At 38.5% G+C, this 23,703-nt stretch overlaps 1 long non-coding RNA gene across 3 annotated transcripts; it reads right to left on the reverse strand.

Annotated features, from left to right (window-relative positions):
* Positions 1-227: 227 nt before the first annotated feature.
* LOC143694886 (uncharacterized) lies at positions 228-23,098 on the reverse strand. Of its 3 annotated transcripts, XR_013183632.1 has the most exons (7): positions 22,930-23,098; positions 19,934-20,104; positions 13,001-13,151; positions 11,557-11,640; positions 8,027-8,120; positions 5,629-5,810; positions 228-2,460 (listed from the first exon to the last, which is right to left on the reverse strand). It is a non-coding gene; the product is annotated as an uncharacterized LOC143694886 (long non-coding RNA). The 3 variants fall into 3 exon arrangements; XR_013183630.1 differs by lacking the exon at positions 8,027-8,120; XR_013183631.1 differs by lacking the exons at positions 228-2,460; positions 8,027-8,120 and adding an exon at positions 4,013-4,142.
* Between the last annotated feature and the right edge of the window lie 605 nt (positions 23,099-23,703).

A 23,703-nucleotide genomic window follows, 5' to 3' on the forward strand; every position in this document is an offset into this window, starting at 1 on the left:
GCCTGGTCAACTTGCAAGGATCCCCCCCAAAATCTCACATGCTGGAGTGCAGGTGGCCCACTGCAGGACCAGACTGGCTGAAGCACCCAGCTGGGACAGGCTGGGACACCTGTCCAGGTGTTGCAGGCCCCACCTGCCACACACTGCTGCATCCCTTCTGGATGATGGATCCAGCAAGTCCCAGCCATGGTCCCCTGAGCTAAGCTACTCCCACAGACTTACCCATGGACCAGGAGAAGGAAATACCATAATCCTTTGTTGTTCATGGCTTTCTGTGTAGACAGGACGTAACTGGTCATACCTCTGGTGCTGATCCAAGAAAAAAAAACAGGCTGTTAGGACTTGCCAGCTACACTGTCACTGCTTTTCATCTGCCTTTAGTACAGATAAGTTAATCAGCTGAGAAAAGCTAATCTTCCCCATTGACTCAGGTACAGTGAGATGTTTACCTATTCACCAATAAATTTCAGCAGTGGTTCTTAATAATTTGCTTTTTCCTTTTGGCAATAAAAAGTATTTTTTTTCAAGTCTTCACATAACTTTTTCTCAGATCATATATATATGTAAAAGTCAATAACTTTTTCTGTATAATGAACAGTCATGCCAGATGACACCTCTACAGCTTTTTGGCAGCTTCCTTTTATTATATTGTTTTTTCTTTGCTTGTCTTTTAAAAATTCTGTGAAGGTGAGCTGAAGGACAGGACACCCAGGTACTCACAGACCTGGAGCTGCATTTTATTCTACATCCCTTGTGACTTACCTGAGAGACACTGAGAGGCTGGAAGTTGGTTCTCAGAATTAATGAAGAATATTGCAGATGCTTATTTATAGGCAAGAATCAAACACACCTAGTTTGACCAACAGTGAGTCAGGGATTATCTAACAGCAACATTTCAACGTGTTCAAGCAGCCCTCTGAAGAACTGGGTTCCTTCACTAAATGACAACAGTGACTGGCCAGTCAGCATAAGCTGTGATGAGTTATATCATCTTACTTTGCTAAACCCATGGTCTCAAAAGAGTTTAATCACAGTTGGATGACACAAAGCCAATGCTTTGCAATGACTGTCAGCTAACTTGCCTTTTGCAACCACATATGAACAAAATATCATTAAGTGGACCCTAGAACGAGCAAGAGAAGAGACATAAACTAAAATATTTGAAAACTGTTAGCATTAGCTATGGGGAAAATACTTAGCAGAAACAGGAGAGGAAATACTTGTTAAACTGAGAAAAACCTTTCTGATACATGCTATGTGCAAATCCTCTGATGTTTGGGTGCTTCATTGCATGTCTGGAAAAATCTAGAGACAATTAAACAGCAGAAATATGCACTAAAAAGAGCTATCCTGCATGATTCAGGAACTGGACAACATGATCTAATAGGACACTCACTTCTAGCAATGTTTTCCTTGGAAGTGTTATTACTTTTGCTAAAAAGCTGGCACCATTAAAAACAATAATAAAAGCCTGTCTTTCCTGTGTCATGGTTTTTTTTTTTTAATACTATTTTTATAATTAGGAATCAAAAAGCATCCTTAGGATTTTAACTTCCTGAATGATGATAGGAAACACCCTAATTTCTATTGTCTAAGAATTTTCATTGACTAGTCAGGGAAAAATTAGTATCAGTAGCATTTACATTGTTCTATAAATGGCCTGAACAAAATCTCATAACAAATCTGCAGTGTAGTCGGAACTCATCTGTTCTTTGCACTTCCTACTTTGCAGATGAGACAGTCTCAAAAGACTGGGTAGGCTGAAGACTGGTTGGACAACTCTATAAGTGAAGTCTCAAGACTCTTGTCATTCTAGCTGTCTAAATTACTTAAACAGGACTCAGAGGGATTTAAAGGGGAGAAACGACATGACAAACAATTATATTCTAACACACTATTTATAACAATGCCCTTTCAGATTATTGTTCCACTCAGACTGACACATTACTGTAATCCCAGGGATGAATCAAGGGACTTAGAGTTAGATCGTGCACAGCTTGTAGGCATAAAAAAAATATGAATACAGAACTGACATTCAGGAAATATAGAGCGACTCAAGGATAAATTCTGCTGGGATGAGCTTAATTTATCAATGTCAATAACAACGGTGAACACATCGCAAGAATACATGCATATTAATTGAAAATAACTCAGATTAAATCACTGCAGTTTGACATTTTGAGATAGGCACTTTATCTTTTCAAGAAAGAGAGCACTATAAAATCTTTAATCTGAAAACACATCTTAATTGCATGTTATCACCTCCTAATTGCTTCTATATTATATTAAACATTTTGCTAATTACTAGCCTGATCATGGTGTAAATAGCTTGAGGCTAGAGCTCATAACCAGCTGAAGACAACTGGGCACAATGAGGGCCACAAAGAAGTTTATCACTTCGGTGTATTATCGCGGACTTCCATCATTATCAGTGTCTATCACTCTTTATCTCTGCTTCCCCTGTGAGATAAAGAAGAGAGACAATAATGTAGATCAGAGGTTGGGTTGCATTTCAGTTAATCCATCTATTTCTAGCTCTAGATTTCTAATATTCCCTGGGGACAAAAGTTGTCTGCCTACTGCTGTCACTAATCTAGTGCTGGAGGACTGAGGCCAGAATGCTATTTGCTCTGCCCCAAGCCCGGGTAATGGAGGTGCTCCGGGACAGCTGGAAGTGCACGCTGCACCCCAAACCAAAGGACGTGGATGAAATGCACTGCTGTGAGCAATCTACCCACTTAGCTTCAGACACTGGGTAACACACAGATGATACATGGGGAGACTCTGAGGCAGCAGCTTGTGAATTCATCAGGAAAGAAAATTATTTGTGTATAGGCAATGAAAATGCTCATACAGAACTGCCAGGTGACCCAGAAATGCAGGCAGCCACTGGGGCAGCAACTCATCATTTAGGTACAGCACTTGTTTAAACAATTATTGCTATATTAAATGAGCTGACCAAAAGAATTGTTGGGAGTTTTTTTGAAAGAAAAAAACTGTCCAAGATCACATTCAAGAATTAAGAGGCTTTTGGGGTTCCAAACTGCAAGGAAATACACATCTTTATAAAAAATTACTTGCACTTCTCAAAGAAACCAACCTTAAGTTGGAATAAATCTTCACAATGGCAAGCAGCTTTTCTCACTGTTCCCTTGGCAGAACATAATTCTAGCCAGTTCAAAGAGAATGTCATGATGTGCAGCCTATGAATTTTGATCTCTGTGTTCAAAATTAAATTTTGACTACATCTACTTCGTCAGGGCCTGCTGTAAGATGTCAGAGGCCCAAGTTAATCTCTGTTAATAAAAGCTTACTTTTTCGTCTTGGCTACAACAAAGAATTTATGCCTTGAGCTTCATTTGCTAGATGGATAAACCCCACAACTTTCACTGAGTAGAAAGGTAACAAGTCAGGCAGGAAGAAAGCAGACTGTAAATGAGGGAATATGAAATATGGATGAATTTAGGCCTGAGATATGAGGAGCAAAAGAAAAACATTCTCAGCTCCAAACTGTTCTTTATTGGATGACCATATTTAATGAAATTGTACATAATTAGTTAATCAGAAAGTAATGCTTAAATCTGTGGAAATTTTCTACCCTCCCCACAGAAATGGAAGCTTCATTGATGGATAAGTGACACTTTCTCCAGTGAGACAAGAGGTGCTGTCTCTGCTTCACCCTTTACCTTCAAAGTTCCCCCGCTCACAACTCCTGGACTCAGCTGTGGGGATTTTTTCTCCCCACTCCAAGGATGATATCACTCTCTCTTTACCTAGGTTTCTATTTGTCAGAAGCAACATAAAACATGAGATGTGGACGGTGTCCCTGACCCTGGCTAAGGGGTTGGAACTAGACGATGTTTAAGATTCTTTCTAACCTAAACCATATTATGATTCTATGAAATAGGAAGTGCTACCAGCAGCCCTTTGCACTACCTGCGTTCCCCTCCCAGGTGCTGCCCACCTCCCAGGGTCTGTCCCTCTCCTCCCCTGTGCCCCCTGCATCCCCTTGGCTGTCCCATTCTGCACCACTCTCCTGTGGCAGCATGATGGATTGCTTCAGTCACTTGAGCTTCAGCGTGACATTGACAGGGATCCAGGGCTCTGAAAGACTTTATGTCAAAGCTTGAGAAACTGGGCTCCTTGTTAAAAAAAAAGAAGAATGAAATACAGCACAGCTATCCTGAAGGAAGCAATGATGCACAGCTGTTTTATTGCCTGGTACAGGTAAGACATTTTAGGGAATATATTCTGTCTTTTAATGAGCCCACAGCAGAAGGCCCTGGATTTATCTCAGCTGCCAGGATCCTCTCACTCTTTCAGGTTCCCATTATCTTCCTCTATTTCCATCTTTCTTTGTTTCTAGGCTGTGTCTATTTAAAGTGCCTCAGCCTTTCCCTTCAGCTCCTAAGCAGTTTTTATAGGTGCCTGTGCTCTCCCCAAGAATTCCTTAATTTGCCATCTCCACTTCGTTTTATGGCTACAGGAAAGCCATGCTGGATTCTTGTCTTTCTTTGCATCCCAAGTGAGGAGAGGGAGACATTTCCCAGTGGGATAAATATTCTGCCATGACAGCTTGGTGCAAGGCTGGGCCCCCTATGTGGTGGTAAGTGGTTCAAGAGTATCTTGTACACAGGGATGCACACAGCTCAAAGGAAAGTCTGTACCACACAACACACAACTCTTCCAAGGGCTCATTTCTGCAGCTGTATTTTAAGCCCATGCTACAGATGAATTTTATGATATTTGCTTGTTTGTGTTTTCTCCTCTGTGTTAGCGTATATTATCTCCACAGACACTAATTCTTGATATAAATGATGCTAAGCAGTAAAGTATGGTCCATTAACTTGATTTTTAAAAGTATCTAAAATTTACGCAGTGATTTAAATAATAATATAAATTATATTAAGTATGTGTAGCAGCAGAGGGTACGGCCTCCTAAACAGAATGAATTTCTCCTTGGAGAGCACTGATTAGTTCATTTTTCCTAATGAATCTTTTGTTATAGTCAGAAGTTCCTTTTTTTCCCCCTCACTGTCTCACTTATGAAGCATGCATATGTATATATGTATGTTCCATTTATATATTTGATAGCTAGATTAAGTAGTATCCTACTTCACCTCCAGAAAGGGCACAGCACTTCTCAAGGAGGGAGCTGCATTTCTTTGGTGAGGGAAACTGAGGCCAAGGCATCTCACCCACAGGTCCTTGACCTCTTCAGCCCATGGGCCAGCCATAGATTGCTGGCCTTCAGAGCATGAAATTCATGGCTAAAATCCACTCTGCAGAAAAGTGGTTGAATACTGCTGCTTCTCTCCACAAAATTTATCATTGAGGCCAATTAGAAATTGTTACCTGTTAAGACTGATGGAGTTGTTGTGATTGCTTCTGCCCTGTCAAAAAAGTGCAGCAGATGGTTTTGCACTGCCTCCTCCAGCGCCCAGCAATGCCCCCCTGCTCCAGCTCTCCCCTCACTCTGCGTATTACACTGCTCTTCCCCAGGGCAGGGTGAAGAAGAGAGAAGTCCTCCCATTCCCTCAGAAGTGCTCTATGTGCTCCTGGAAGACAGGCTGCCATCTGGCCTAATGAGCTTTGGAACAAACTGCTTTTAAGACAACTTTCCTTTACCTGTGGCGATGCTCCTTTGGTGGCTGTTTACCAGCACCCCGGTCATTTAGGCTGTAGTTTAAGATGCATCACAGTTGTTGGTTTTTTCCCCTAGAAATATCCGTGTAGGTAGTGCTTTCCAATAAGTGGACATTAATTCATGCTGAATTACAGTGGGATTCCCAAGAAACTACATATGAATACTGAAAGAAATCATTATGATTAATGATATAATTTATATGTGCATGTTGATGAAAGAATCATAATCTAGAGTAAATTAGTAGAGATTTATGTACTAATAATTTTGTTGTGCTCTAAGGTCCAGATGAAAACCAACTAAATGATGTTGTATTGACAGAAGTTCATATTAGCATATCTTAAAGGGATAGCATAACAGTATCAAAGAAACAATTTCTAATGCATATTAACTCCATTTCACTTCCCCTCCCCCCTCAATCTATATTTATGGCATTGATAGGAATAAGGCTTCATCTCTTTCATCTTCACCTATGTGCCAAAGAGTCAATGTGGATGACATGACTGAAAATATTTAAACAGAAATAATGGACTTTTAAGAGAGAAAAGTAAATGAACGGACCTGATCCATCCATGCGCTCTTGCAGTGCATGAAGGCCATGTGGCTGCATTCAGGGAAGAGGAATTCCATGCCTTCCAGGACAGCTGGTGCAGCTCTCCCCAGGGCCCCTGGTGCCCCAGGTGAGCAGCACCCCACACACCCCCGGGCACCCCATGTGCTGCAGACTTGGCACCTCCCCATGCACGGCACAGCACAGCCGTCATTATCCCAAATGCTGCCTTTATTGCTCACTGCACACAATGCAGCCGTGGCACTGGGGAGAACAGAGGCCATGGAGAGAATTCATATTTGGTTTCCACGCAGGAAAACACCGGGAGAAGCATCTGTTTTATTGGCAATATTTTTTCAAGTGCTTATTGCATAAGCTGGAGCGCACCTGAAGCTCAGGGTAGCGTGGGCCTTTTCAAAACCCTGTGTGGCAGCGGCCATGCACCAATGTCACAGAGTCACCTTGTGGGGTTTGAAATGTCAGCTGATGGTAAACATGTAAAGTAAAGGGCATTACTTGATAATCTCAAGAGGTGGCTGTGAATTGTTGTACATTAATCACTACAGCAAATGTTTATAAAATGCATCTCTGAATAATTACTAACTGATCTTGCCTCTGAAATTCTTATGGAAAATAAGAAGTGGAATGTGGGTGAAATTTTCCATTCCAATTTATTTTTAAAAACAAAGGATAAATCGCTGATCTAGCAAAATCAGCAATATTTTTTTTTCTAGGGTGCTCTTAGTACATAATACTAATTTTCAAAAAAAATTTTTAAAGAACTGGTAAAATCTAAGCAAAATAGTTGTCCTCCCCAAGCAGTTTAGAGCTTAAACTGTTTGGAATTTCCAAGAAGAAAACATCCCCTGAGCTACGTATGTAAGACTGTAGTGATGTGATCTAACAGCAGCACCACTACTGTATAATAGCAATTTAAACAAGATCCAGAACATTCCCTCCTGTACCTTCCCTTTTAAGTTAGATATTTTAACTTTTTTCTGCCAGGGACATACTTTTTTTGTAGCACAAAACCGAATACCAGAGACAATGATTAGATTTTATATAATCTTGGATATATTTGTTTGTAACAAAGCCTTTTGGAGTAAGTAATTCTCCTCTACAGGGCACCAAAGTCAATTTACAAAGGAGAAACTACTAACAACAATATTTATAATAAAAACCAGACTATGTCTTTGCATTTTACCTGGCTATGGAACCTGTAGCCACCACTAGACACCATGCACAATATCTAACTAATTTTCAAAATCCTCATTTAAACCTTAATTCAAGGGAAAGACCTCTTGATCTTACAAAAGGCATTATTGCCGGAGATTAAACTTCTTGATGCTATGTATTGTTCTAGCTGTAGTCAGGAGGGAATATTAATTGAGATGTTCCATGGATTACAGTGTGTATTCCACAGTGGTTCACATGTTTCCTGGTGGTCCTTCCAACAGGAATAGCACAAATGAGGGGAATAAGACAGATCATTTTGAACTTTAGTTGTTAAGCCATTGTTCTGTTGTGCACAAAAGGTAATGCTTGGTTGATTTGCTTTATTTCTGAGCTGTTCTGATTTTTTCCCTGTGCACCTAATCTCTGCCACTTCCTCTGTGAGTCATCAGCAGCTGGACCCAGTGAAACCGCAGGAACTAGCTCCTGGTAAAGAGCTCTAATGGTGCTATTACTCAAGTTCAATTCTCTTTAAGCCTGGTAAAGAAGCATCATGAGTCATATGGTACAGACAAGAGTTCTTTTGCATTTGCTTCTTTAGGAAAATCAAAACCCATGCCTTGCTTTTTGAGAGTGATTACAATGGGTGTCTCTTATACCTATGTCACTCTGCCTGTCCTTTGCAGGAAGGATGGAGTGTCATTTTCTTTTCAAGTCCTCATTATTTCTTCTTGCACTTAGCAGTTGCACTGCCTAAAATTTAAAAGCAAGATCTTAAAAATAAAACAAAACAAAAATTCCCCACTGTTTAGCTCTGTCCTTTCTGCTCATTTTCACTGCACAGAAGTGCAATGTGGTTCACACCTCCAATTCAGCTGATTTGATTAGTTGTTGCTGCCATACACCTGCTGCTGTCACTGCAGTAGTCTGTATTTGTGGCAAACATTCCTGCTGTCTGACAGAACAGGTGGATATTGTATAGGAGATTGAAAAGAATGGATGAATGGTAATTATTCTGCATCCCTGCTTACACAAACTCAGCAAAAGTTGGGTCTATGAAATGAGTCTCATGATTTGCCTTCAGTAAATAGAGTGGTCAGGTATCTCATTTTAAACTAAAGCAAAATTTTTAACGGTTGAATAAAATAACCTCCTCAGATGAACTTTACAGTGAGATGGCTGGAAAGATTTTTTAACCTTCGTTCATTTCTGATACTCAGGCATTTCTATACAAGACAATTTGAAGACTTCAGAGAGCTCTGGGGGATCTCTTTGACTCTTGGTAGGAGTTCCTTTCCTCTCCTTCAATTAAAACAAGTCATTCTTAACATTTAAAAATGGTCCTTATTAAAAGAATGTCTCAGTTATTATCCTCTCAGACTAGCGTTCTGCCCTCTGATGAAGGCTTGCATGCTGGTTGAAGGAGGTTTACTTGAATTGTAATGCAATGCTGCTCAGGGATGGAGGGTCTGTGACTGTAACACTGGGCAGCAGGAAAAGAAATGGAGTTTATTGTTCCACTTCTTGAATGGACTGAACTATATCTATGGCAGACAACAAAGATCCTCTTGCAAAGTGGACAGGCACCTCTGAGCATACAAAGGTCCCTGAATTATTCTTAAAACATGAAACAGGGAAGACCCTAAAATCCCACATGCTTTCCAAGGCAAAACTATTTCAGTGAAAAACCAAGGGACAGTGCAAGTAGCATTTAATGGGTAGGGAGAAACGGAGAAAGCAAATACAGAAAATATGAAACCTCCCAAAGAGAGGTAAAATGACACTGTAGTCCCTAAATCGGATTGCTTATTAGCACAGTTGCATTTTAATGGATTAAGAGCTTCAACACAGCACTCCCAAGCTGCAATCCACATACCACAAGTGATATGCAAGGGTCTGCTCCCTGACATGTGAGCCTGTGCAGAGCTGCAGGCTGAGGCTGCTGTCACCACGGCTCTGGTGGCAGCACTTGGCAAGAACAAGTTTGAAAATTGTAGTCCTGGGGACTAAACAGTATTCCTTTTCATTCAAGATAATTTTTAGGCAAATAGTGTGCCTCATCTAAAGCACACATTATTCTTCCAGTTTGAACTAAACCAAATATTTTGATGTTTTCATACAATAAATGTCATCTAAATACCAATTTGGCAGCAGCACCAAGATTTAAAATTGTTTACTTCTGCCTATTTCTCCATCTAGCTATTAAATTTGTAGCAGATTGTAAATCATGGTTCTGTAGAAGAAAAATCCAACAAATATTTGAAGACAATATTATGTACATTTTTAATGTGCACTTTTTTCAAATATGCACATCTGAACTGCTGTGTGGTGGAAGAAGGTATTTTTCTAAAGGCAGGGAAAAAACACAATGAGATAAAATTTTAGACAGACTGTGATTCAACATTTTGAAAGTTTCCACAAACTTTTATGGCATCCACTTCAGATTAATATTTCATTAAAATACTTTCATGTGCTATCTTTAGAATGATTAATTTGATACTTTACTTCAGGTTTTACCTTTTATCTATACAGCCCACATTAGTGCTTTGGAATCATGCTACCGATGATTTTTCAGCTCTCAGGTACATAAGAGGATAGGATGGAACCAAAGAGCTTTCAATTTTCATCCAGTTCTAGCAGATGTATTTGATTTATAGTAGAAGCTGGTTTCACATTCTTAAAAATGTTGTAAACAATTTGCAGCTGCTTGATTTTTTGATGCCATCATAAATATTCATGATCATTTTCAAAGATCTACAAAGATAAGGTGACCTTAGACAAAAAAAAATCAGACTTGGGTGGTACAGAGTGTTAAGTCATTACTTTTTTCACCTTTCTAAGAAGTACAGAGACAGCTGCAAAGCCTGCACTCGACATCACAGGCATGGCTTCTGGAAAATGTTTTTCAATGTATTTTAAGCAGAACTGATGAAAAGCCACTGCACTAAAGCTGTGCTAGCAGAGAGTCTGATAACACAGTTTGGCATAAATATAGTGGTCTGGCAAGAAGTCACTGGATGAGTAATCAATAACTTTGAATGTGACTTTTAATCACCTAAGTAAACATTTTTCAGCACATGTCATAGCACAGTTCTCTGGCCATGAGGATGGAAGGGAAAGGGAATGACTGCAGGAAAATGTATGGAAGTATGAAAAAAAATAAGAAGCAAAGCTGTTAGAAAACCTAATCTGTTTGAAAACCTATTAATTGTTCAGCAAATAAAAATGACACTAAAAAATAGAAAAAAACCATTATATTGTGTGATATTTTATTACATGATAGGATACTGTATTATCATAACTGACTAACATTTTGCTCACCCCTCAGCAAAGTTCTGTTTTGTCCCTGGAGATTTTCTTCTTCAGGATTTTCACACACTATCTAAAACAGGTGTGCTTGTGTTTCAGGTGAAATTTTTCTATTTTTTTAAGACTAAAAGTAGAGTGTATATGAAGACAGTAATTGCATCAGTGCCACAAGCCAGTCAGATAAGCCATGGTTGGGAAGGTAGGGGGTCCTGACTAAAATGAGATGTAAAAAAAAAAAAAACTTGAGTAGGTGAAATAATTCCACTCAGGAAGATGCAGGACTTTAAAGGGGGTTGATCTTCAGTGGCATAAATTGCTTAAAGTGATGCTGAATTACACCAGCTTGCCTTAAACACTTGGGTCATCTGATATGTAATTTAAACATGGCCTATGTGACTCAGATCTCTAATGATACAGCTCAGCAAGAAATGACTAAAAATGACACATCAATGGCAAAACCCCAAGATTCGTCCCAAAATTCATAGCACACATTTCCTACTAACACACTGCATCCACAACACACCTTTTTCCTGGAGTATCCACAAAATTTAAATAAATTACAGGTAATATTTTCTTAAGTACACATATGATTTAGATCCATGCCCCATTTTTTAAATTGAAGAAAAATGTTTTAAGTGATTTCAAAGGGACTGAGGTGATGAAACACTATAAAAAGAATCCTACCAGGCTCCTCTTACATTCAGTATCTGACCATAAATGCTTAGATGTCCCTTTGAAGGTCAGTGAGATGTAATGTACCAAGCATCCAAGCTGCTTTCAGAACTGTGAATTAGTCCCCTAACATAAGTAATTTTGAAAATAGAATCTAGCAAAATTCTGTGGACATGTTTGGTTTAGTAAGAGTATCTGAAAGACTCACCTGTAAGTCTCAACAGCTTTAGGAACCCTTGAAAAAATCCCATGTTCTTAATGTATGAACATCAGATGTAAACTGAGTCCAGACCTATAAACAGAAAGAACAATGTAAGTTTTCTGGGTTTTAATGCTTATTGCTAAATGAGCATCCAGTCTGAAAGAAAAGGTAAGAAAATCCAAATAATTTCAGAATAATTCCCATACTCAGAGATGTCAATGTCAAATGGCTGGCTCAGAACTGAGCAGCACAGTGAAAACTGCACCACAACCAACTCCATAAACTTTGCCACTGCTCCTTTCAGGTTTCAGAAAACTTGTATTGAGACTAATGCCAAAACTTTCATACCAAAAAAGAGATGAAGGATAATCTTTTAAGAAGAACTAAAACAAGGTTATATTTTGATGTATTTCTATTTTTTTTCTGATATGAAGACTTTTAAGACAAGACAATGACATATGTGTTACACATCCAACTGATTAAGCATCTTTATGGGATGTGAAAAGTCACCCAACGTGAAAAGTCTAATAATTTCTTTTTTCTCTCTGTGACTTTAATGCAATTTTTGTTATACCTATAAGGTCTGGAGAACTGCTGCAATAAATTAAAGAAACATATTTTCCAAGTAAATTTTTTGACTGTGCATATGGGAATTTTTCATGATAGTGAACAATATCTAGACAACAGAATGATCCAAAGGAAGTATTCATTATTGGTAGAAAATTAAAGGAGAGTCTCTGCTTGATTTTTCCATGCAAATATTAGGTCAGCCTTATTCATCTGAGGATGCTCTGGATGGATGGATGTATTATTTGTTAATGCTTCCTCTACTAAGCAGCATGGGGCACTTGGGTAGATATGTGGTCACTAGGAAACCATTCCCAGGTACCTACATAATTTTTCCCCTTAAGAATCTAAACCATATGTCTATGAAAACTACTTTTGGAGCACAGAAAAGGATTTTATTTTAAAATTAAAAAAGAAATTCAAACCTGATTCACAGCAAGTCACATCCTTTCTACATTTCACAGACATGACATGTCATTAGGAAGTGGTGCTACTCTTGGTTACATTGGCATGTCATGTTACAGTTCATTAGAAAACATGATGTGCTGACATAACTGTGCAAGACCCTTATCCAAATGACAAATTAAACCCTGGCAGTTAAGAAAGAGGCACATTTAGATCTTAGCACAAATATTCTGTATATATCATAATCTGCACAAGCAAAGTGTAAAAGATTGGAAAAAAACAGAAAGGAAATAGTGCAATTATGAAATTAAATCATGTTTTATTCAGCATTTATCCAAATTCACATTTCAGTCTGTCCTTATGTACACACATAAGAGTGAGCACAGTCCTTAATTGATCATGTATGCAAAACAAACCTCAAAAATATATAAATAATTATTTTTAAATACAAGAAGAAAACAGAATCACTTTTTATTACCTCCATAGCTGTTACAGTTGATCTTTATATTTCATTCTTTCTCAACTTTTGGTGTGCATTAACATCTGGGACTCATCACGCTGTCCAGCATTTCAACAGAGATGATGTCATTGGTGCCAAATACTTTGACAAACATGGCTACTGCATAAATCTGAAGAACAGAGAAACCAGACAAATTATGTTTATGATTAGAGGCAAAATGAGTTGTTTGTACCATGAGTTTAAGTATGTCAAACACAGACTTGCTTCCCAGAAGGAAGACATTGACTGAAAATTGTAAAAGCAAGCAATTCTTTTTTCTTCTCTCTTTGAGAGTCTGGAGGAGCTTTTGATCTTCCAGTGTCCGTTACAACCTTGGGAAGGTTAAATTAACCCTTTGAACAAACATTCCTACCAGCATCCAATTCACACAAAGTAACTTAATCACTAGCTAAATTGAATTCAAACTGCTCTAGAGAACATGAACTGACATAACTCAGCTCTGATGACAAGGAAATGAAAAGGGCTGACTTTGCTGCTGAGATGCACTGAGGGGCCCAAACCCTTGTTTCCAGCTTTGGAGACATCAGGCACTGTGATTTTGTTGCCCAGAGGTGCTGGTGCCAAAGCACAAGTTGTGTGCTGTGGTGCAGGGACCCTGGCTGAGACCCTCCCTTGCAGTGCTGCTTGGAGGGCAGCACAGGACAGGGGACAACTGTGGGCAAGTCTGTCCTTTCCCACCCCACCAAAGGAGCAGAGGTGACAACTGCAGAAAGTGCTTCAAGTGCAGTCACTTCTCCCTTCTTTGGAGGACAAATTTCTTTCTCAGGCTTTTCTTCCCATGCACCTATCTGAAACCCAGCAGACCTTTTTCAGAATTGTGTTAAAAGACATAATTCAAAAAGAAATTATTCAATTCAGTATTGACCACTCCCACCAAGAATTCATAAAAGCAGCACAGCTTTACCAGTCTGACAGGGTAGGGATGCAGGAGACTTCAAGGACACAGGTTTATGAAGCAGAATAGCACAACAAGCTCTGCATTCCTCTGCTGCCAGCGTGTACCTACTGTTACAGGAGTTGTGATCAGTGGCTTCTCCAAAAAGAGTGTAAACAAAAGAGGATGATTAAAGGAGGCACAGAAGCACCAGTTCTTGTTATCAGGCCTAAACCTGGCACTGCAGCATTTCCGAGGGGTGATAATTGCACGGGGAATTTCTGTGACATAGACACTAATTCACATTACAGCCAGCTTAATCATGTAACCTCCAAACAACTGCAAGCAATCTGGGATGCATGTAGCAAGGTGTTTTTACTGCCCAAACAGACAGACAATGATTTTGGCTGAGACTTAGCAGTTTCTGAATAGAAAGTAAGACAGTCAAGAGAAAGATGTATTTCAGCTATCATACAAAAGGAAAGATGAGCCTCTACATTATATGGCAAATAACCAAAATAAGACAGCAAAGATTTCAGATAGGGATTTGAGTCTTTTAATCACACCGCTAATAGAATTCAAATAAAATTAAGTCACCCATCATTTATTATGCCAGACAGAGTGCAAGTTCAAATATTAAGTCGAAGAATTATTAACTCAGCTTTCAGCTGGCTCCAAAGGCTTTCATCTGCACTTGATATTGGTGAATACTTTCACACCAGCTACTATTACTTTCAGCCCTCGGGTATAACATCTTGCACACAGAAGTAGCAGGAACACATAGATATTTTTTCCCACACACAGGACTATTAGCCCTGATACAAGTACAATATCTCTTTATGCTTAACTGTGCCAGTATTTCCCTTTTGCTTTCTACCACATGCCTTTGTGTAAAATCTCTGTGATAAAATTAAAAGGAAAAGGAGCTTTATAAAATAGAATAATCCTGCTGGACATGCAATCAATTAACAGAAACATGGAGATGGATATTTTCTGAAAGCTCCTTACAGGGTCTAGACAAACACAGTGAGATAACAATGGAAAATTGTTTGGCTTACTAATTGTAACCAAATGTATGCCATTCTATCAAAACATTCTCAGGAGGATGTCAGAGACTTTTTAAAGTAAACATCTTGTGTCATCCTTTTACTGAAGTGGAACAAGGATCTCCAATAAAAATCCTACATATCAAGGACCCTCCAAAAGGTTTATATATATGTTACTGATCTTTGAAAATGCAGCTTGAGAGGTACATTAATAATTTCAACCAGCTGGGCAATAAACATTCCTGCCAAAAGAATTATGTAAAATTACATAAGCCCTTTTTAAAGAGAATAAAGTTTCAAGAAGACATAAAGTATAGATTTACTTCACTTTTTTACTTTTTTTTTTTTTTTTACAGCTGTGTTTTACAGAAAGCATTTTAGCATGTAAAATACTCCAAAGAGAAGTGAAAATTCAAACCTGTATGTAAAGCAGAATTTTAAAATGTTGGAAAAGTTTAGCAGTGAGAAACAAACAAGCCTCAACCAAATAAAAAAGCTTTTCACAGCTGGAGTAATAAATAAAGTAGCAATGAACAGCTAAAGGCAAATACTTTCATCAAGGCTTACTTTAACCTTTGAATTCAATACATATCCAAGGGGAACTACCATACAGTTAAAGCATTTGGTCATTCTTAAAGTGTGGATTACAGTGATGGACTCCTATGCTGAAAAATTAAGACGAATTAAAACCTCACATTTTTCAAAAGAACCCAAGAATTGTAGCAATGAATGTAATCCTGGAACTTACATTAGCAAAACATTCAAGCATATTTCTATCCAAGCTTCACAGGAGGACATGGTACTTAATCGAGCAAGCAAAAATTAAGAAAATCAAGGGGAAACAGAAGTATTTGAGAGATAATAAATAATTCAGTTTTTCAAGTTTGACCAGGATGACTAAAGATAGTTGATTTCACTCAACTAGGCAGCAAATTTTGCAGTCACAGAGAGTAAATATGTGACTAGAAAAGCATATGCTGCCATGGGGTCTTAGCAAGTGATAAACATAGAGATACAGGCAATTTCAGCCTTGTACAATGCTACAATAATTCTTGGCAGGGATTTCTGAGAATTCCCAGTACAAATACAACTTAAAAAAAAGAGTGCTCCTTTACAACTTCATTTTCAGAATCAGGAAGGAGCTCCCTCAAACAGATTTTTAATGGAAATTCTTCTAATGAACTTGCAAAATACTTTCCATCTAATGTGCTCTAGAGAAACTGTGAGTTTCTCTAAAAAAGTTTAACGATCCTGGAATAAGTTATGAGAGATTTCTGGTTACCAACTAATATGCCATGGTCCTCTGGCAGCTCTGACATTGGAGAGCCAAGCCTGCAGAAAATATTCCTAAAGCTACTGGGGAAGCTGAGCTATAAGAGGCTGAGATTGCAATTGGCTGGATTACCAGCCTCAGGAAAGCAAGGAATATTTGTTCTCCTCTTTGTTTTCTTTCCTTCTTCCAGGCAGTGAAGAGACTGTAAACTGAGAAGTAGACAAGTGTGAAAAAAGAACAGGGAACTTTCTTCTAGTCCTTTTATCCTTCAGTAATCTATCTATCTGCAAAATAGAGAAGAAAAATCAAAGCATAAAATTCAAGCAAAGAACAACTGGATGAGAGCAAGGGTCTCTCTGGCAGAGTCTTATTTCATGCAGCAGCCAGTGGCAAAGGCTCGAGGAAGAGGTGAGGAACCAGACTTGTCTGTTGAGATTCCTGTGCTTGGCTCTACTTTTCCCACAACCAGTTGCCAAAGCACTGTAATGCAGTTCAAATCATAAAAACTTTAGTCAGTATTTTTTTTAAAAATTCACTCTTTTATTATTACTTTTTTGAATCCAAATGCCTAGTGAGTTATTAGTCTTGATGAAGCATAGGCAGATGCAATTTCCACAGAAAACTGAGTAAAATGTAAAATGAGTAGCTCAAAACAAGTCACAGAAGCATAGTAAAGAGAAATAAAATAGTATTTAAGGGCATGACATTGCTAGAAAATAAGATCACACACAGCATTTTTTTTATTATTTCTTTATCATTTAATAAAAGAAAATTGGTAACAACTACAACTCAGCCCTAGAGTTTTTGAGCTTCCCTGGAGCTATGGTATTAGTGATATAACTTTAAGAATGGAAAAATATGAACTGGATAGCTGAAATATCAGAGGGAAGAGAAGTTGGTTGATTTTTTTAAAATTGCTGCTAGCAGTACCCAGTAATAAATTTAATAACTGACTACCTTTGGTTCCTCACAGACAATTTTTTCAGCATCTGCTCTTCACTATTACTTCTTATAGGCCTGGTGTTTCCTTTCACACTTTCCATCCACATCAGAGGTCCATAAGACCCGTTAGTTCAGAGGGACTGTGCAAACACTGATCTAAGTTCCAGCCTAAGTGATTTTACAAACTAAGTGTCTGAGTGTCTTTCAGGTTTTTAACTGACAGCAAAATTCTAGAGAAAATGTCAACAGAACACATAAAATTATTGAAGTTTCTGAAACAAAAAAAACTGCCCTCCAACATTGTGAAATGACAGGTTATGTCTGGTATATTTAAAGAATGAATTTGAAGCAGTTTTTCAGTCTTTTTTAGTGGATTTTTTTTTTACATGACAAAACTGTTTACAAACATAAAATTCATGTACAGTTTTGTAGAAAATCAAAGTCCTTTTCTATAATATACATAACCAGGTAGAATCACTAGAATTGTCTGCAGAAAAAAAGTGTTTATGGGCACAGAGGTGCATAGATGGATGTACACTTGTACATTTCTCTTTCCTACTGGCTCCTAACTTTGCCTGCCACAGTGGAATCACTGCAACAATTCTGCTATCAGACAGGACTTGATCACCAAGCTAGGGCAGCATTTACAGCCCCTTGATTTTAAATTCCTACAGTTTGAGCATATATGTCAACTTTAGCTTGAAAAACGAGTTACTGGTTACCAGAACATTGTTGTGTCAGTTGGCAAAACTTTGCAAGACATGGAGTAGTTATATTAAAAAAAATGTATTTCAGTTAGAAAGGGGGATCCTAATAATGAACAACACGTAGATTTGTATAAAAATATAACTACTCTATAGATTTAAAAGGAATCCAGAACGTGCAAAAAAAACCAAACCCACATATGAGTACACAGAGATAGTGAGACACAACCATGCTAAAATTAAGACTCACAGATACTGACAACCAATGCCTAATTTTATAAACTTTCAAGAGAGATTCAAGATCACTTTCTATAAAATCTGAAATAAATCCATTTTGTGACGTTGCTCTGGGTTGCTCCATGACAAAGAGAATTCATGGCCAAAATATCATTAAAAGCAGAAAGCAATGTTATCTAAGTGGCATGGCTGGGAAATTCAGAATGCTCTTTTACCACAACTTGTTACATAAAACCATTCAAGTCACTGTTTGGAAGTTCAAGCCTTTGGTGCCATACTCAAGCTGCTCTTTGGACAAGCTAAAACTTCACAACTACCATATGATGAAATTAAATATTTTGCAAGGGGAGCTAATAAGAAGAAGAAACTGTATTTGCATGACACACCAATAGAAATGCCAGTCAGAAAAGCTGTTTTTTCCCTAGGTGAGATTCTTCCATGCTTCCCTGTGACCATCCTGACCATTACAGAATTTCTCAGGCAGATAGCAAGCAATATGAAATTATTCATTAAGACAAACTACTACAGTCTTCTGCCTAAATTCATGCAAATTTAACTCCTTACTACATAAATTATTCCACTACATTCATTGCAATTGATTAGAGTCACTTATCAGCCAGTGTGAGTGACAGTGGCAGAATAAGGCCCAATGCAGCTGACAGGAGAGAGGTTTTCAATAGTGGCCCTAAACATACTTTTTTCTTCTCTACCAAAGTTTGGCAGCAACCTTTCAGTGTATTTCATTGAGACATTTTACATGAATGATATACAGAATTTTCTGGCTCACAGTCTGCAATCTCCTCCCCTAGATTTTGGATGGAATTGACAGAATAATTGATGAAAGTTTTCCAGTTGCAGTTTATGCCCTTAAAACACCCTGTTGTAATGAAACAATCTAGGGGTTCATTTTTAGTTTTATATGGATGACAAAATACATTTTAACTTCAGCAGTTCAGGCTATGCTTTCAAAATTTAAAGATTAGGATTCAGATATCATAATTTTCTGTCTTTTCTATCCTCTCTCACTCCTCCATTGCATCCTCTATGTTTTGCCATCCTTCTCAAAAGAGATTTTCTTTTTTCATTTGTTACATTTCCTTCATGTGCAACCCTTCATTCAGCCTGAAGTTCAGAAGAAAGTCCTCTCTTCATACTGAAATTAAAATGCAATTGAATAATTTAAGTAAAATGAAAAGGCCCTAACAATGTTTTCAAATGTTTCTTTCTTTGTTAAGGAGAAAAGATAATGATAAGAATTCTACCCAGAAAGTGCATTCTGCTGCTGTTGTGATCATCTCCATCCTCTCTCTGATTTGTCAGGCTGTGTGTGTGAGCAGCTACTATGATAGCCTTTTTCTGCCTGTTGTGTTTTGGAACAGGTGAAATATTTCAGCTCCACTGTATGGCCAGATTGGAGTCACCTGCCAAGACATGAAGAAATGGCACAGCTCAGGGGTGGCTTCCTCCAGGCATGTCATGGGGTACCCAGTGCAGTTCCAAGTGGACACCCTCTCCTAATAAACCAGTGGCATGTTACATATGGGATATTCTGGATCTATTTTGCAGAGACTTCAGAAATGGCAAAGAGAAATTGTTTCAGCAGGAGATAATAGGCTTTATGACTTTTCCCAAATTATTCCCTTTTTAGTAGCCATCATCTTGTCGGGTGACATCTGGAATGATTAGAAGACGATATTTCAGAGTGACAACTGGGCTGTCATTCACACTGTCAGTCAGCAAACACCCAGGTTGCCCAGGGTTACAAAGCTGGTTTATGCCTTTGTCCTGCAGTATTTAGTGCTGCTGATTCTTTACCTTGATTCCAGCTGAAGCGGGTCTGACAGGCAGCGCCAGAGGCAGGCAGAGCACTCATGTCGAGGGTGGGAGTCCCGTGGTGCCTTTGTGTGAGAGGGCTTTAGAGCTTTGGTGGCAGCCCATCAGGCAGGAGACAACCCCAGAGCATTAGGGTGGGTCTAGCAAGTTCATCTGCTTTCAAAAAAGAGAAGGGCAATGTTTCTCTCTGCCCTAGGAACACATTTAATTATTTTAGCCCTGTGTACCTGAATGGGAGCTTTCTTACACAGCACAGCTGTCTGCAGAATTATTATCTTAAAACAGACCCTGCAAACAAACCAGCCCAAAGCAGCCTTGTGCTCCAAGGATGAGCAGCACCTCTGCATTCCTCAGCAGGCAGAGAGCATCCTCACCAAATTGGCATCAAGAATAAATGTGCTCCACAGAAACAATTTCACATTGCTCAGCCATTCCTTGATAGACAGTCCAAATGTCATTTCACTCACTCACTGTCTGTGCACATCTCTGATGAAAATAAAGACCTGAGACTTGAAATTTTTCAGCATGGGAACCCAACTCTGGATACCAAAATCCTGGTTTTCAAAGGGAAAAATCATCTGCAGTTGTCAGAAAACTCAAAGCAGTGTTGTGAGCATGTACCAGCTCTGATACTCAAGCCCTAGGACAGACCAATAGGGAACCCAAGGAGCAGAGCACCAAAGACAGCCTGTCTGCAACTTCTCCCCATTTCCCTTTGCCTCAATGCATTCTTTTAATATAAAACTAACTAACATTTCTTACAGACATAACGAGCAAATAGATTACTCAAAAAACCTAATAATTTTAAACTAATAAACTAGCTGACAAATTGAGATAAGGAATGCCTAATATCCAGGGTGTTTTCAGTGAGCAGGTAAGGACTCACTGTTGCTGCGGTTTCAGATGTGTAATAGTAAAAGCCATCCTACTGCAGCGTTTCACAGACCAGTTTAAAACTCATAACATGTGTCTGTGACATTTGCCTTCTGCAAACAGGCTTGCAGCCTTGCTGTCAGAAAACATAGGATGAAAGACTGTGCTCAAAGCAAATTTGCTTAAAAAATCAGTAAAAATGCCTTAAAACACTGGGACAAGTTGCATAGCCTGAAGGCAAGGAACTCCTTCAGTAACGTTTCTAGCTAATGCTTCTGAAGCATGCAAAAATGTAATACAATTTTGTTTAAAAGCTGTAAAAAAAAGATGATTATTTTTGTGTGTTGGATGCACTGGAGACAGTAACACGTCTACTCAGGGCTGCATTCTGCCTCCTGTGTAGCTCATTCTTGGTGCTCTACCAGAAGACGCTTGCCAATTACAGCAACAGAGAAGCTGAAACTAGAATTCAAGAAGCCTGTAGAGATGTGTGGACATGGTATTAAAACAAAAGGAGAAAAAAAGCTGTTTGAAGCAGGCTTAGGTAGCTTTGCCCTCGAGCTCAAGCCAACAACTTTCTATAGAGCAACAGGAAAGCAAATAAATCACTATAATTTATTTATACTAACTTTTAAAATAGTTCATTCTGATTCTTTTTGAGTACCATCTCACAAACCTGGTTGTTAAATATAAATTAAAAGTATTTGAGAGGTAATATTTGCAAAGCACTTTTGCATCCGCAGATGAATGCTGCTGTATAATATGAACATTGACATATTTGACAAGGCAACAGAGTTAAGTGTGATACAGAGTCAGACAAAAGATTTTTTTTCTTGTCTGAAAAGCCCTTGTTTTGTTGCTAATATTAGAGCTACAGCAGCCTATTTGACAAAAAGCACCTCCTAATTTGAGAGCTGTAGCTCTTAAGCTCCATAGTAGCAGCTATTTACCTGGTTGGCTCACTCTTCACAAAATGTGCCCATTAAGCTCAGGGGATAAAGCAAAAAAAAAAGCTAACCACTCTACTGAGCATGACTGAACAAACAACTGTGCTGGTATGTGTTTGATAAGAGACAGCAGAGGAAAAGGAGATAAACCTTGGGGTGCAAGACAGGAGTTACATATTCTATTTAGAGCAAAAGGGAAGGCTATTATTGACTTTACTGGGAATAACTCATGGTAGCACAAATTCTGGTTGCTGGTGTTGGGAGGATTTTCCCTGAGGGAAGGTTTATGGTATATATACATACATACATATACAACACCAGTTTATGTCTAGGGAATTTATGCATGCAATCTCAACCAAGAGTAAATTTTAGCCCTTTTTTTCTTCACTGATGTTTTACAAGCATTTTCCCAGCTTGGCAGGGCTAAATTAAATTGGGCAACGTTCTGTGTGTGTTTGATGTCTGCTAAATGAAGTGAGGGTCCAATTCGTCATATTTACTCAAGCTCACTCAACTCTACTAAAAATTAAAATGTTCCAGTTAATTTAACGAGATAATTCAGCTCTCTGAAATCTTTCTTGCTCAACATTTGTTGCCATTTAGAAGTTGAGGGTATGTGCTGCCATGTAATTCTTTGGACAGATCTGAGGACTTAGTAATAAACAGTAGGCTTTTAAGACACTGGACTGACTTTGTATTTAATCTCAAGCAAGTTCCTGAACTGCCACTGGAGAGGGGAAGTCTAGGATCAGACCCTTTAGGTTCATTATATAGAGAAAAGGGATCACACAGAAAAAGCCATGGAATGTTTAGGCAAAAATCAGGCTGACTTAGGTAGCTGTTGGAAGATGAAAATTAAAAAACTGCCATGTTGAGTAACTTGGATAAAAAATATAGAGTAGGCAAGGGCTGTAAGAACCAAAATAATCAAGTATCCACTCATGCTTGGTACTTGGAAACAACAGCTCTGCCTTGAGGTGAATACAATTCTTGATCTTGCAACTCTCAATTTTACGTCACTACAGACAACGGAGCCAAAACATCATGCAGTATTTGTGGTACATATGTGATAAAGTCCACTGAAATTATTACTCCGTGAAACAAACCAAGACTGAGAATTTACAATTCCCCATACCCATAGCACTGAGATCTACTCACAGGAACTTGCAATATTGTCTCTCTGCAAACTGGCAGCACTTGAGCATTCCTCATGGAGGAGGGGAAACCCAGAGAGATCAGCCTCCTGATAGTGCTGGGTGTCTAAAGCTAAGCAGAACCATTCCAAGCAGAACCATTCAGATGCCTTCAAACACCCTGCCTTCAGTCCTTCAACTTCCTATGAGACTGTGGAGGAGACAGAGGCACTTAGGTTAGAATCCATTAGGCATCTCAGCAGCTTGGCAATGTTCAGTACACTTTGAAGAATACACAGGTAGGTGAAATGTAAAAAGCCAGTACACAAATGCAGAGCAATTTAAGCATATTGGTGCTGGGGATTTGAACAAAATTACAGCGATGTGCTACTCTTGCTGCAGAATCAAAAGCAATGCAGAGCACACCTGGTTTCATTAGACAAACCATGAGCAGCCAAAGATGACTATCATTCACCCCTGGAGAGATGTAAGTCAGATGGGTGAAGAGCGACCATGATAATAAATCTATTTTAATGTGCAAATATATGGGTTTTTTTCAGGCTTTTTGTTTTCTTCTAGTGATTCTTAAAATGTTTTCATTTACTATTCAGAAAGACAAATGACATAAGCATTATCAGTGATAGTACTGAATTGCAGTGAAAAAAACAGCAAGTACATTTGAAAAAAATTAAAATATCACTAAATTACTTTATCAATAATAAAGCTCTTTCAGAAATACATCATTATTTCTAATCACTTTTGAGCAAAAGGTGTGATGTAGAGGTAAATTGGAACCTGA

The sequence above is a fragment of the Agelaius phoeniceus genome, chromosome 10 (assembly GCF_051311805.1).
Source record: "Agelaius phoeniceus isolate bAgePho1 chromosome 10, bAgePho1.hap1, whole genome shotgun sequence".
Taxonomy (NCBI): Eukaryota; Metazoa; Chordata; class Aves; order Passeriformes; family Icteridae; genus Agelaius; species Agelaius phoeniceus.